Below are 17,164 nucleotides of genomic sequence, written 5' to 3' on the forward strand. Positions count from 1 at the left end.
CTTCTGACAGATTATATTCAGAGCAATTTTGTTTTAACATTGAGGTGCCTACATAATATTTATATTTTTTCAATTCCGGTAAAATTAGAATTTCTTTATTTTACATGTGAGAGTACACTGAGTTTGTGTATATACTCCAAAACAAAGTAGAATATGGCATTGTATATTTTTTCTAACAGACTATATTCAGAGCCATTTTCTTTTAACTTTGGGGTGCCTAGATATTATTTAGATTTTTTTCGATTCGTGTAAAGTTATAATTTCAGTATTTTACATGAGAGAGTATATTGAGTTGGGGTATATACTACAAAACAGAGTAGAAAAGGGCATTGTTTACTTTTTCTGACAGATTATATTCAGAGCAATTTTGCTTTTAACATTTGGGTGCCTAGATAATAATTAGATTTTTATTGATTCGCTTAAATATAGAATTTCTGTAATTTTACATGAGAGAGCATATGGAGTTGGTGTATATAATACGAAACAGAGTAGAATAGGGCATTGTATGTTTTTTCTGCTGGATTATATCCAGAGCAATTTTGTTGTTAATATTGGGCTGCCTAGATAATATTTAGATTTTTTTCGATTCAGGTAAATTTAGAATTTCTGTATTTTAGATTAGAGAGAATAGTGAGTTGGCATATATATTTTAAAACAGAGTAGAATAAAGCATTGTATAGTTTTTCTAACAGAGTATATTCAGAGTCATTTTCTTTTAACTTTGGGGCCCCTTGATATTATTTAGATTTTTTTCGATTCGGGTAAAACTAGAATTTCTGTATTTTACATGAGAGAGCATACTGAGTTAATGTATATACCCCAAAACAAAGTAGAATAAGGCAGTGTATAATTTTTCTAACAGACTATATTCAGAGTCATTTTCTTTTAACTTTGGGACGCCTAGGTATTGTTTAGATTTTTTTCGATTCACGTAAAATTAGAGTTTCGTTATTTTACATGAGAGAGCTTATTGAGTATGGTTATACACTAAAAAACAGAGTAGAAAAAGGCATTGTATATTTTTTGTGACAGATTATATTCAGAGCAATTTTGCTTTTGACATTGGGGTGCCTAGATAATATTTAGATTTTTTCGATTTGCTCAAATATATAATTTCTGTATTTTACATAAGAGAGCACATGGAATTGGTTTATATAGTACGAAACAGAGTAGAATAGGGCATTGAACGTTTTTTCTGACACATTATATTCAGAGCAAATTTGTTTTTAATATTGGGGTGCCTGTATAAAATTTAAAATTTTTTCGATGCGGGTAAAATAAGAATTTTTGTATTTTACATGAGAGAGCATATTGAGTTGGTATATATACTAAAATACAGAGTAGAAAAGGGCATTGTATATTTTATCCGACATTGTATATTCAGAGCAATTTTGCTTTTTACATTGGGGTGCCTAGATTATATTTAGATTTTTTCGATTCCGGTAAGTTATAATTTCTGTATTTTACGTGAGAGAGCATATTGAGTTGGTGTATATACTACAAAACAGAGTAGAAAAGGGCACGGTAAATTTTTTCTCACAGATTATATTCAGAGAAATTTTACTTTTAACATTGGAATGCCTAGATAATATTTAGGTTTTTTTCGATTCACGTAACATTGAATTTCGGTATTTTACATGAGAGAGCATACTGAGTTGGTGTATATACTAAAAAACAGAGTAGAAAATTTTATTGTATATTTTTTTGACAGACTATATTCAGAGCAATTTTTCCTTTATCATTGGGTGCCTAGATAATATTTAGATTTTTTCGATTCGGGTAAAATTAAAATTTCTGTATTTTAAATGAGAGAGCATATTGAGTTTGGGTATATACTACAAAACAGAGTAGAAAACGGCATTGTATATTTCTTCTGACCGATTATATTCAGAGCAATTTTGCTTTTAACATTGTGGTGCCTACATAATATTTAGATTTTGTTTCGATTCACGTAAAATTAGAATTACGGTATTTAACATGAGAGAGCATAATGACTTGGTGTATATACTACAAAAGAGAGTAGAATAGGGCATTGTACATTTCTTCTGACAGACTATTTCAGAGCAGTTTTGTTTTTAATATTGGGCTTCATAGATAATATTTAGATTTTGTCGGTTCGGGTAAAATTAGAATGTCTGTATTTTACATGAGAGAGCATACTGAGTTGGTGTATATACTCCATAACACAGTAGAATATGGCACTGTATATTTTTTCTAACAGACTATATTCAGAGCCATTTTCTTTTAGGTTTGCGGCACCTAGATATTATTTATATTTTTTTCGCTTCGTGTAAAATTAAAATTTCGGTATTTTACCTGAGAGAGCATATTGAGTTGGGGTATATACTAGAAAACAGAGTAGAAAAGGGCATTGTATATTTCTTCTGACAGATTGTATTCAGAGCAATTTCGCTTTTAACATTGGGGTGTCTAGGTAATATTTAGGTTTTTTGATTCCGGTAAAATTAGAAATTCTGTATTTTACACAATAGAGCATATTGAGTTTGTGTATATACTACAAAAAAGAGTAGAAAAGGGTATTGTATATTCTTTCGGACAGACTCTATTCAGAGCAATTTTTCTTTTATCATTGGGTGCCCAGATAATATTTAGATTTTTTCGATTTGGGTAAAATTGGAATTTCTGTATTTTACATGAGAGAGCATACTGAGTTGGTTTATATACTCCAAAACGGAGTACAATAAGGCATTGTATATTTTTCCTAACAGAGAATATTTAGAGCCATTTTCTTTTAATTTTGGGTCGCCTAGATATTATTTAGATTTTTTTCACTTCGCATAAAATTAGAATTTCAGTTTTTTACATGAGAGAGCATATTGAGTTAAGAATATACTACAAAACAGAGTAGAAAATGGCATTGTATATTTTTTCTGACAGATTATATTCAGAGCAATTTTGCCTTTAACATTGGGGTTCCTAGATAATATTTGGATTTTTTTTCGATTCACTTAAATTTAGAATTACGGTATTTTACATGAGAGAGCATAATTACTTGGTTTATATACTCCAAAGCAGAGTAGAATAGGGCATTTTATATTTTTTCTGACAGATTATATTCAGAGCAATTTTGTTTTAACATTGAGGTGCCTACATAATATTTAGATTTTTTCAATTCAGGTAAAATTAAAATTTCTGTATTTTACACGAGAGAGCATACTGAGTTGGTGTATATACTCCAAAACAGAGTAGAATAAGACATTGTATATATTTTTTAACAGACTATGTTCAGAGCCATTATCTTTTAACTTTGCTGTTCCTAGATAATATATAGATTTTTTTGATTCACATAAATACAGAATTTCTGTATTTTACATGAGAGAGCATACTCAGTTGGTGTATATAGTCCGAAACATAGTAGAATAAGGCATTGTATATTTTTTCTAATAGACTATATTCAGAGCCACTTTTTTTTTAAATTTGGGGCGTCTAGATATTATTTAGATTTTATTCGATTCGTGTAAAATTAGAATTTCGATATTTTACCAGAGAGGATATTGAGTTGGTGTATATACTCCAAAACAGAGTAGAAAAGGGTATTGTATATTTTTTCTGACAGATATTACTAAGAGCAATTTTGCTTTTAACATTGGGGTGCATAGATAATATTTAGATTTTTTTCGATTCGCTTAAATATAGAATTTCTGTATTTTACATGAGAGAGCATATTGAGTTGGTTTATATACTCCAAAAAGGACTAGAATAAGGCATTGTATATTTTATCTGACAGATTGTATTCAGAGCAATTTTGTTTTTAACATTGGGATGCCTAGATAATATTTAGATTTTGTCGATTCGGGTAATATTATAATTTCTGTGTTTTACATGAGAGAGCATATTGAGTTGGTGTATATAATTCAAAACAGAGTAGGAAAGGGCATTGTATATTTTTTCTGACAGATTATATTCAGCGCAATTTTGCTTTTAACATTGGGGTGCCTACTTAATATTTAGATTTGTTTCGATTCACTTAAAATTAGAATTTCTTTATTTTACATGAGAGAGAATGCTGAGTTGGTGTATATACTTCAAAACAGAGTAGAAAAGGGCATTGTATATTTTTTCTGACAGATTATATTCAGAGTAATTTCGCTTTTAACATTGGGGTGCCTAGAGAATATTTAGATTTTTTTCGATTCGCTTAAATATAAAATTTCTGTAATTTTACGTGAGAGAGCATACGGAGTTGGTGTATATACAATGAAACAGAGTATAATAGGGCATTGTACATTTTTTATGACAGATTATATTGAGAGAAATTTTGTTTATAATATTGGGGTGCCCAAATAATATTTAGATTTTTTTCGATTCCAATAAAGTTAGAATTTCTGTATTTTACATGAGAGAGCATACTGAGTTGGTGTATATACTCCAAAAAAGAGTAAAATAAGGCATTGTATATTTTTTCTAGCAGACTATATTCAGAGCCATTTTCTTTTAAGTTTCGGGCGCCTAGATATCATTTAGATTTTTTTCGATTAGCGTAATATTAGAATTTCGGCATTTTACATGACAGAACATATTGAGTTCGTGTATATCCTACAAAACAGAGTAGAGAAGGGTATTGTATATTTTTTCTGAAAGACTATATTCAGAGTAATTTTGCTTTAATCATTAATGTGCATAGATAATATTTAGATTTATTCAATTCAGGTAAAATTAGAATTTCTGTATTTTACATGAGAGAGCACACTGAGTTGGTGTATATACTCCAAAACAGTGTACAATAAGGCATTGTATATTTTTTCTAACAGACTATATTCAGAGCCATTTTCTTTTACCTTTGGGTCGCCTAAATATTATTTAGATTTTTTTCGATTCGCGTAAAATTAGAATTTCAGTATTTTACATGAGAGAGCATATTGAGTTGGTAAATATACTACAAAATAGAGTAGAAAAGGGCATTGTATATTTTTTCTGACATTATAATCACAGCAATTTTGCTTTTAACATTGGGGTGCCTAGATAATATTTAGATTTTTTTCGATTCGCTTAAATATAGAATTTCTGTATTTTACATGAGAGAGCATACTGACTTGGTGTATATACTCAAAAACAGAGTAGAATAGGGCATTGTATATTTTTTATGACAGATTATATTCAGAGAAATTTTGTTTTTAACATTGGGGTGCCTAGATAATAATGAGATTTTCTCACTTGGGTAAAATTAGAATTTCAGTATTTTACATGAGAGAGCATACTGAGTTGGTGTATATACTCCAAAACAACGTAGAATATTTCATTGTATATTTTTTCTTACAGACTATATTCAGAGCCATTTTCTTTTAACTTTGGGGTGCCTAGATATTATTTAGATTATTTTTGCTTCACGTAAAATTAGTATTTAAGTATTTTACATGAGAGAGCATATTGAGTTGGGGTATATACAACAAAACCGAGTAGAAACCGGCATTGTGTATGTTTTCTGACAGACTATATTTAGAGCAATTTTCTTTTAAACATTGGGGTGCCTAGATAATATATAGATTTTTTTTTGATTCACGTAAAATTAGAATTACAGTATTTTACATGAGAGAGCAAAATGAGTTGGTGTATATACTCCAAAACAGAGTAGAATAGGGCATTGTATATTTTTTCTGACAGACTATATTCAGAGCAATTTTGTTTTTAACATTGGAAGGCCTATATAATATTTACATTTTTTCGATTCAGGTAAAATTTGAATTTCTGTATTTTACATAAGAGAGCATAGGGAGTTGGTGTATATACTACGAAACAGAGTAGTATAGGGCATTGTATAGTTTTTCTGACAAATTATATTCTGAGCAATTTTGTTTTTCACATTGGGGTGCCTAGATAATGTTTAGATTATTTCGATTTGGGTAAAATTAGAATTTCTGTATTTTACACGAGAGAGCATACTGAGTTTCTGTATGTACTCCAAAAGAAAGTAGAATATGGAATTGTATATTTTTTCTGACAGATTATATTCAGAGCAATTTTGCTTTTAACATTTGGGTGCCTAGATAATATTAGATTTTTTTCGATTCGCTTAAAAATAGAATTTCTGTATTTTACATGAGAGAGCAAATGGATTTGGTGTATATACTCCAAAACAGAGTAGAATAGGGCATTGTATATATTCTCTGACAGATTATATTCAGAGCAATTTTGTTTTTAACATTGGGGTGCGTAGGTAATATTTTGATTTTTTTCGATTCAGGTAAATATAGAATTTCTGTATTTTACATGAGAGAGCATACAATGTCGGCGTATATACTCCAAAACAGAGTAGATTAAGGCATTGTATATTTTTGTTAACAGACTATATTCAGAGCCATTTTCTTTTAACTTTGGGGTGCCTAGATATTATTTAGATGTTTTTCGATTTGCGTAAAATTAGAATTTCGGCATTTTATATGAGAGAGCATATTGAGTTGGTGTATATACTACAAAACAGGGTAGGAAAGGGTATTGTATATTTTGTCTGACAGACTATATTCAGAGCAATTTTGCTTTTATCTTTAAATGCCTAGATAATATTTAGATTATTTTCCATTCGGGTAAAATTAGAATTATTCTATTTTACATGAGAGAGCATACTGAGTGGGTGTGTGTACACCAAAACAGTGTACAATAAGGCATTGTATATTTTTTTCTAACAGACTATATTTAGAGCCATTTTCCTTTAACTTTGGGGTGCCTAGATATTATTTAGATTTCTTTCGATTCACTTAAATACAGAATTTCCGTATTTTACATGAGAGAGCATACAGAGTTGTTGTATATACTCCAAAACAGAGTAGAATAAGGCATTGTATATTTTTTCTAACAGACTATATTCAGAGCCATTTTCTTTTAACTTTGGGTCGCCTAGATATTAATTAGATTTTTTTCGATTCACGTAAAATTAGAATTTTGGTATTTTACATGATAGAGCATATTGAGTTGGTGTATATACTACAAAATAAAGTTTAAAAGGGCATTGTGTATTTTTTCTGAAAGACTATATTCAGAGAAATTTTGATTTTAATATTGGGGTCTAGATAATATTTAGATTTTTTTCGATTCGCTTAAATATAGAATTTCTGTATTTTATATGAGAGCATATGTAGTTGGGGTATATACTACGAAACAGAGTAGAATAGGGCATTGTATATATTTTCTGACAGATTATATTCAGAGCAATTTTGTTTTTAACATTGGGGTGCCTAGGTAATATTTTGATTTTTTTCGATTCGCTTAAATATAGAATTTCTGTATTTTACATGAGAGAGTATATGGAGTTGGTGTATATACTCCAAAACAAGGTAGAATAGGGCATTGTATATTTTTTCTGACAGATTTTATTCAGACGACTTTTTTTTTTAACATTGGGGTGCCTAGATAATATTTAGATTTTTTTCGATTCACTTAAATATAGAATTTCTGTATTTTACATGATAGAGTACATGGAGTTGGTTTATATACTACGAAACAAAGTAGAATAGGGCATTGTATATATTTTCTGACAGTTTATATTCAGAGCAATTTTCTTTTTAACGTTGGGGTGCCTTGATAATATTAAGATTTATTCTATTCGGTTAAAATTTGAATCTCTGTATTTTACATGAGAGAGCATACTGAGTTGGTGTATATACTCCAAAACAAAGTAGAATATGGCATTGTATATTATTTCTTACAGACTATATTCAGAGCCATTTTCTTTTAACTTTGGGGCTCCTAGATATTATTTAGATTTTTTTCGATTCACGTAAAATTAGAATTTCGGTATTTTACATGACAGAGCATATTGAGTTCGTGTATATACTACAAAACAGAGTAGAAAAGGGCCTTGTATATTTTTTCTGACAGATTATATTCAGCGCAATTTTGCTTTTAACATTGGGATGCCTAGATAATGTTTAGATTTTTTCGAATTTCTTAAATTTACAATTTCTGTATTTTACATGAGGGAGCATAGGGAGTTGGTGTATATACTCCAAAACAGAGTAGTATAGGGCATTGTATATTTTCTCTGAGATATTATATTCAGAGCAATTTTGTTTTAAAATTGGGGTGCCTAGATAATATTTAGATTTTTTCAATTCGGGTAAAATTAGAATTTCTGTATTTTAAATGAGAGAGCATACTGAGTTGGTGTATGTATTCCAAAACAGAGTAGAATAAGGCATTGTATATTTTTTCTAACAAACAATATACAGAGCCATTTTCTTTTATTTTTGGGGCGCCTAGATATTATTTAGATTTTTATCGATTCGTGATAAATTAGGATTTCTGTATTTTACATGAGAGAGCATATTGAGTTGGAGTATATACTACAAAACAGAGTAGAAAAGGGCATTTATATTTTTTCTGAAAGATTATATTCAGAGAAATTTTGCTATTAACATTGGGGTGCCTAGATAGTATTTACTTTTTTTCTATTCGGGTAAAATTAGAATTTCTGTATTTTACATGAGAGAGCACACTTTGTTGGTGTATATACTCCAAAACAAAGTAGAATAAGGCATTGTATATTTCCTCAAACAAAGTACATTCAGAGCCAATTTCTTCTTACTTTGTAGCGCATAGGTATTAATAAGATTTTTTTCTATTCGTGTAAAATTACAATTTCGGTATTTTACATGAGAGAGCATATTGAGTTGGGGTATATATTCCAAAATAGAGTAGAAAAGTGCATTTTATGTTTTTTTCTGAAAGATTATATTTAGAGCAATTTTGCTTTTAACATTGGGGTGCCTAGATAATATTTTGATTTTTTTCGATTAGCTTAAATATAGAATTTCTGTATTTTACATGAGAGAGTATATGGAGTTGGTGTATATACTCCAAAACAAGGTAGAATAGGGCATTGTATATTTTTTCTGACAGATTATATTCAGACCAGTTTTGTTTTTAACATTGGGGTGCCTAGATAATATTTAGATTTTTTCGATCCAGGTAAAATTAGAATTCCTTTATTTTCCATGAGAGAGCATACTGAGTTAATGTATATAGTCCACAATAGAGTAGAATAAGGCATTGTATATTTTTTCTAATAGACTATATTCAGAGCCATTTTCCTTTAACTTTTGGGTGCCTAGATATTATTTAGATTTTTTTCGATTCACTTAAATACAGAATTTCCGTGTTTTACATGAGAGAGCACACTGAGTTGTTGTATATACTCCAAAACAGAGTAGAATAAGACATTGTATATTTTTTTTAACAGACTGTATTCAGAGCCATTTTCTTTTAACTTTGGGTCGTCTAGATATTATTTAGATTTTTTTCGATTCACGTAAAATTTGAATTTCGTATTTTACATGAGAGAGCATATTGAGTTGGTGTATATACTACAAAATAGAGTAGAAGAGGGCATTGCGTATTTTTTATGACAGACTATATCCAGAGAAATTTTGCTTTTAACATTGGGGTGCCTAGATAATATTTAGATTTTTTTCGATTCGCTTAAATATAGAATTTCTGTATTTTACATGAGACAGCAAATGGAGTTGGTGTATATACTACGAAACAGAGTAGAATAGGGCATTGTATATATTTTCTGAAAGATTATAATCAGAGCAATTTTGTTTTTAATGTTGTGGTGCTTAGATAAAATTTAGATTTTTTTAGATGCAGGTAAAATTATGACTTCTTTATTTTACATGAGAGAGCATATTGAGTTTGTGTATATACTAAAATACAGAGTAGAAAAGGGCATTGTATATTTCTTCCGACAGAGTATATTCAGAGCAATTTTGCTTTTAACATTGACGTGCCTAGATAATATTTAGATTTTTTCGATTCGGGTAAAACTAGAATTTCTGTATTTTACGTGAGAGAGCATATTGAGTTGGTGTATATAATAAAAAACAGAGTAGAAAAGGGCATTGTATATTTTTTCTGACAGATTATTTCAGAGCAATTTTCTTTTTAACATTGGGGAGCATAGATAATATTTAGATTTTTATCAATTCGCTTAAATACAGAATTTCTGTATTTTACATGAGAGAGCATATGGAGTTGGTGTATGTACTACGAAACAGAGTAGAATAGGGCATTGTATATATTTTCTGAAAGATTATATTCAAAGCAATTTTTTTTAACGTTGGGGTGCCTAGATAATAGTTAGATTTTTTTCGATTCGCGTATATTTAGAATTTATGTATTTTATATTAGAGAGCATATTTAGTTGGTGTATATAACAAAACAGAGTAGAAAAGGGCATTGTATATTTTTTCTGACAGAATATATTCAGAGAAATTTTGCTTTTAACATTGGGGTGACAAGATAATATTTAGATTTTTTTCGATTCGCTTAAATATAGAATTTCTGTATTTTACATGAGAGAGCATACTGAGTTGGTGTATATACTCCAAAACAAAGTAGAATAAGGCATTGTATATTTTTTCTAACAGACTATATTCAGAGCCATTTTCATTTAACTTTTGGGTGCCTAGATATTATTTAGATTTTTTTCGATTCGCATATAATTATAATTTCTGCATTTTACATGAAAAAGCGTATTCAGTTGATGTATATACTCCAAAAAAGAGTAGAGAAGGGTATTGTATATTTTTTCTGACAGATTATATTCAGAGCAATTTTGCTTTTAACATTGGCGTGCCTAGATAATATTTAGATTTTGTCGATTCGGGTAAAGTTAGAATTTCGATATTTTCCATGAGAGAGCATATTGTGTGGGTGTATATACTCCAAAACAGAGTAGAATATAACATTGTATATTTTTTATGACAGACTATATTCAGAGCAATTTTGTTTTTAACATTGTGATGCCTAGATAATATTTAGATTTTTTTCGATTCGCTTAAATATAGAGTTTCTGTGTTTTACAGGAGAGAGCATATGGAGTTGGTGTATATACTTTAAAACACAGTAGAATAAAACATTGTATTTTTATTTCTGACAGACTATATTCAGAGCAATTTTGTTTTTAACATTGTGATGCCTAGATAATGTTTATATTTTTTTCGATTCACTTAAATATAGAATTTCTGTGTTTTACATAAGAGAGCATATGGAGTTGGTGTATATACTCCAAAACAGAGTAGAATAGGGGACTGTATATTTTTTCTAACAGACTATATTCAGAGCCATTTCTTTAATTTTAAGGTGCCTAGATATTATTTAGATTTTTTTCTATTCACGTATAAATTTAATTTCGGTATTTTACATGAGAGATCCTATTGAGTTGGTGTATATACTACAAAACAGAGTAGAATCAGGCATTGTATATTTTTTCTACCAGACTATATTCAGAGCCATTTCTTTAACTTTGGGGTGCCTAGATATTATTTAGATTTTTTTTGATTCGCGTACAATTAGAATTTCGGTATTTTACATTAGAGAGCATATTGAGTTGGTGTATATACTCCAAAACAGAGTCGAAAATAGCATTGTATATATTTTCGGACAGAGTATATTCAGAGCAATTTTGCTTTTAACATTGGGGTGCCTAGATAATATTTAGATTTTTTTCGATTCGCTTAAGAATGGAATTTTTGTGTTTTATGTGAGAGAGCATATAGAGTTGGTGAATATAATCCAAAACAGAGTAGAATAGGGCATTATATATTTTTTATGACAGACTATATTCAGAGCAATTTTGTTTTTAACATTGGGGTGCCTAGATAATATTTAGATTTATTCAATTTGGGTAAAATTAGAATTTCGGTATTTTACATGAGAGAGCATAGTGAGTTGGTGTATATACTCCAAAACAGAGTAAAATAAGGCATTGTATATTTTTTCTAACAGACTATATTCAGAACCATTTTCTTTTGACTTTGAGGCGCCTAGATATTATTTAGATTTTTTTTGATTCGCGTAAAATTAGAATTTCAGTATTTTACATGAGACAGCATATCGAGTTGGTGTATATGCTCCAAAACAGAATAGAAAAAAGCATTGTATATTTTTTCTGACAGATTATATTCAGAGCAATTTTGCTTTTAACATTCGGGTGCCTAGATAATATTTAGATTATTTTCGATTCACGTATAATTAGAATTCCGGTATTTTACATTAGAGAGCATGCTGAGTTGGTGTATATGCACCAAAACAGAGTAGAATAAGGCATTGTGTATTTTTTCTAACAGACCATATTTAGACCCATTTTCTTTTATCTTTGGGGAGACTAATTATTATTTAGATTGTTTTCGATTCGCGTAAAATTAGAATTACGGTGTTTCACATGAGAGAGTATATTGAGTTGGTGTATATACTCCTAAACTGAGTAGAAAAGGGCATTGTATATTTTTCTGACAGAATATATTCGGAGCAATTTTGCTTTTAACATTGTGGTGTCTAGATAATATTTAGATTTTTTTCGATTCACATAAAATTAAAAGTTCCCTGTTTGACATGAGAGAGCATATTGAGTTTGTTTATATACTCGAAAACAGAGTAGAAAAGGGCATTGTATATTCTTTTTGACAGATTATATTCAGAGCAATCTTGCTTTTAACATTGGGGTGCCTAGATAATATTGAGATTTTTTTTAGATTCGATTAAATACAGTATATCTCTTTTTTACATGAGAGAGCATATGGAGTTGTTGTATATAATCCACAACAGAGTAGAATAGGGCATTGTATTTTTTTTCGGACAGATTATATTCAGAGCAATTATTTTTTAACATTGGGGTGCCTAGATAATATTTAGATTTATTTAGATTTGCTTAAATATAGAATTTCTGTATTTTATATGAGAGAGCATATGGAGTTGGTTTATATATTCCAAAACAGAGTAGAATAGGGCATTGTATATTTTTTTCTGACAGATTATATTCAGAGCAATTTTGTTTTTAACATTGAGGTCCCTAGATTATATTTAGATATTTTCGATTCGGGTAAAATTAGAATTTCGATATTTTACATGAGAGATTATACTGAGTTGGTGTATATACTTTAAAACAGAGTAGAAGAAGGCATTGTATATTTGTTCTAACGGACTCTATTCAGAGCCATTACTTTTAACTATGGGGTGCCTAGATATTTTTAAAAATTTTTTCGATTCTGGTAAAATTCGAATTTCGGTATTTTACATGAGACAGCATATTGAGTTGGTGTATATAATCCAAAACAGAGTAGAAAAGGCCATTGTATATTTTTTCTGACATATTATATTCGGAACAATTTTTCTTTTAACATTGGGGTGCCTAGATAATATTTAGATTTTATTCGATTCAAGTAAAGTTAGAATTTCAGTATTTTACATGAGAGAGCATAGTGAGTTGGTGTATATACTCCAAAACAGAGTAGAATAAGGGATTGTATATTTTTTCTAACAGACTATTTTCTGAGCCATTTTCTTTTAACTTTGGTGTGCCGAGATATTATTTAGATTTTTTTCGATTCACGTAAATGTAGAATTTCTGTATTATACATGAGACAGCATATTGAGTTGGTGTATATATTCCAAAACTAAGTAGAAAAGGATATTGTATATTTTTTCTGACTGATTATATTCAGAGCAATTTTTCTTTTCACATTGGGGTGCCTAGATAATATTTAGATTTTTTTCGATTCACGTAAATTTAGAATTTTGGTATTTTACATGAGAGAGCATACTGAGTTAGTGTATATACACCAAAACAGTGTAGAATAAGGCATTGTATATATTTTTTAAGAGACTATATTCAGAGCAATTTTCTATTATATTTGGGGTTCCTAGATAATATTTAAATTTTTTTCGATTTGCGTAAAATTAGAATTTCGGTATTTTACATGAGAGAGCATAGTGAGTTGGTGTATATACTCCAAAAGAAAGTAGAAAAGGGCGTTGTATATTTTTTCTGACAGATTTTATTCAGAGCAATTTATCTTATAACCTTTGGGTGCCTAGATAATATTTAGACTGTTTTCGATTCCCTTAACTATAGAATTTCTGTATTTTACATCAGAGAACATATGGAGTTCGTGTATATAATTCAAAACAGAGTAGAATAGGGCATTGCATATTTTTTCTGACAGACTATATTCAGAGCAATTTTGTTTTTAACATTGGTCGCCTAGATAATATTTAGATTCTTTCGATTTGGGTAAAATAAGAATTTCGCTATTTTACATGAGAGAGCATACTGAGTTGGTGTATGTACTCCAAAACAGAGTAGAAGTAGGCATTGTATATTTTTTCTAACAGAATATATTCAGAGTCATTTTCTTTTAACTTTGGGTTGCCTAGATATTATTTAGATTTTTTTCAATTCACGGAAAATTAGAAGGTCAGTATTTTACATGAGAGAGCATATTCAGTTTGTTTATATACTCCAAAAAAGACCAGAAAAGGGCATTGTATATTTTTCATGACAGATTATATTCAGAGCAATTTTGCTTTTAACATTCGGGTGCCTAGATAATATTTAGATTTTATTTCGATTCACGTAAAATTATAATTTCAGTATTTTACGTGAGAGAGCATATTGAGTGGCTGTATATACTCCAGAACAGAGTAGAATAAAACATTGTATATTTTTTCTGACAGGCTATATTCAGACCAATTTTGTTTTTAACATTGAGATGCCTAGATAACATTTAGATTTTTTTCGATTCGCTTAAATATAGAATTTCTGTGATTTACAGGAGAGAGCATATGGAGTTGGTGTATATACTCCAAAACAGAGTAGAATAGGGCATTGTATATTTTTCGTAACAGACTATATTCAGAGCCATTTTTTTTTAACTTTGGGGCACCAGATATTATTTAGATTTTTTTCGATTTGAGTAAAATTAGAATTTCGGTATTTTACATGAGAGAGCACACTGAGTTGGTGTATATACTCTAGAACAGAGTAGAATAAGGCATTGTATATTTTTTCTAACAGACGATATTCAGAGCCATTTTGTTTTTAACATTGTGATGCCTGGATATTATTTAGAATTTTTCGATTTCCTTTAATATAGAATTTTTGTATTTTACATGAGAGAGCATATGGAGTTATTGTATATACTCCAAAAAAGAGTAGAATAGGGCATTGTATATTTTTTTCTGACAGACTATATTCAGAGCAATTTTTTTTTTCACATTGGGGTGCCTAGGTAATATTTAGATTTTTACGATTCGGGTAAAATTAGAATTTCGGTATTTTATATGAGAGAGAATACTGAGTTGTTGTATATACACCAAAACAGAGTAGAAGAAGGCATTGTATATTTTATCTAACAGACGATATTCAGAGCCATTTTCTTTTGTCTTTGGGGTGCCTAGATATTATTTAGATTTTTTTTGATTCACGTATAATTAGAATTTCGGTATTTTACATGAGAGAGCATATTGAGTTGGTTTATATACTCCAAAACACAGTAGAAAGGGCATTGCATATTTTTTCTGACAGATTATATTCAAAGCAATTTTCCTTTTAACATTGGGGTGCCTAGATAATATTTAGATTTGTTTCGATTCGCTTAAATATAGAATTTCTGTATTTTACATGAGTGAGCAAATGGAGTTGGTGTATATACTCCAAAACAGAGTAGAATAGGGCATTGAATATATTTTCTGACAGATTATATTCAGAGCAATTTTGTTTTTTACATTGGCATGCCTAGATAATATTTAGATTTTTTGGATTCGGGTAAAATTAGAATTTCTGTATTTCACATGAGAGAGCAGGCTGAGTTGGTGTATATACTTTAAAACAGATTAGAATAAGGTATTGTATATTTTGTCTAACAGAATATATTCAGAGCCATTTTTATTTAACTTTGGGGCGCCTAGATATTATTTAGATTGTTTTCGATTCGCTTAAATATAGAATTTCTGTATTTTAGATGAGAGAGCATATGGAGTCGGTGTATATACACCAAAAAAGAGTAGAATAGGGCATTGTATATTTTTTCTGACAGATTATATTCAGAGCAATTTTGTTTTTAACATTGTGGTGCCTAGATAATATTTAGATTGTTTCGATTCGGGTAAAATAAGAATTTCTGTATTTTACATGAGAGAGCATACTGAGTTGGTGTATATACTCCAAAACAGAGTAGAAAAGGGCATTGTATATTTTTTCTGAAAGATTATATTCACAGCAGGTTTGCTTTTAACATTGGTGTTCCTAGATAATATTTAGATTTGTTTTGATTCACGTAAATTTATAATTTCGGTATGTTACATGAGAGAGCATACTGAGTGGTGTATATACTCCAAAACAGAGAAGAATAGGGCATTGTATATTTTTTCGGACAGATTATCTTCAGAGCGATTTTGTTTTTAACATTGGTTGCCTAGATATTATTTAGATTTTTTGGATTCGGGTAAAATTAGAATTTCTTTATTTTACATGAGAGAGCATATTGAGTTGGTGTATATACTTTAAAATAGAGTAGAAAAGGGCATTGTATATTTTTTCTGACACATTATATTCAGAGCAAATTTGCTTTTAACATTGGGGTGCCTAGATAATATTTAGATTTTTTCGATTCACGTAAAATTAGAATTTCGGTATGTTACATGAGATAGTATACTGTGTTGGTGTATATACTCGAAAAAAGAGTAAAATCGTGCATTGTATATTTTTTCTTACAGATTATCTTCAGAGCGATTTTGTTTTTAACACTGGTTGCCTAGATAATATTTAGATTTTTTACATTCTGGTAAAATTTGAATTTTGTATTTTACATGAGAGAGCATATTGAGTTGTTGTATATACTCCAAAACAGAGTAGAATATTGCATTGTATATTTTCTCTAACAGATTGCATTCAGAGCAATTTTGCTTTTATCCTTCGGGAGCCTAGATAATATTGAGATTTTTTTGATTCGCTTAAATATCGAATTTTTTTATTTTACATCAGAGAGCATACTGAGTTGGTGTATATACCCCAAAACAGAGTAGAATAGGGCATTGTATATTTTTATGACAGATTGTATTCAGAGCAATTTTGCTTTTAACATTGGGGTGCCTAGATAATATTTAGATTTTTTTCAATTCGCTTTAATATAGAATTTCTGTATTTTACATGAGAGAGCATATTGAGTGGTGTATATACTCCAAAATAGAGTAGAATAGGGCATTGTATATTTTTTCTGACAGAATATATTCAGAGCTCTTTTTTTTTAACATTGGGGTGCCTAGATAGTATTTAGAATTTTTCGATTCGGGTTAAATTAGAATTTCTGTATTGTATATAAGAGAGCATAATGAGTTGGTGTATATACTTAAAACAGAGTAGAATAGGGCA

Source organism: Callithrix jacchus, chromosome 20, assembly GCF_049354715.1.
Source record: "Callithrix jacchus isolate 240 chromosome 20, calJac240_pri, whole genome shotgun sequence".
NCBI classification, from domain to species: Eukaryota; Metazoa; Chordata; class Mammalia; order Primates; family Cebidae; genus Callithrix; species Callithrix jacchus.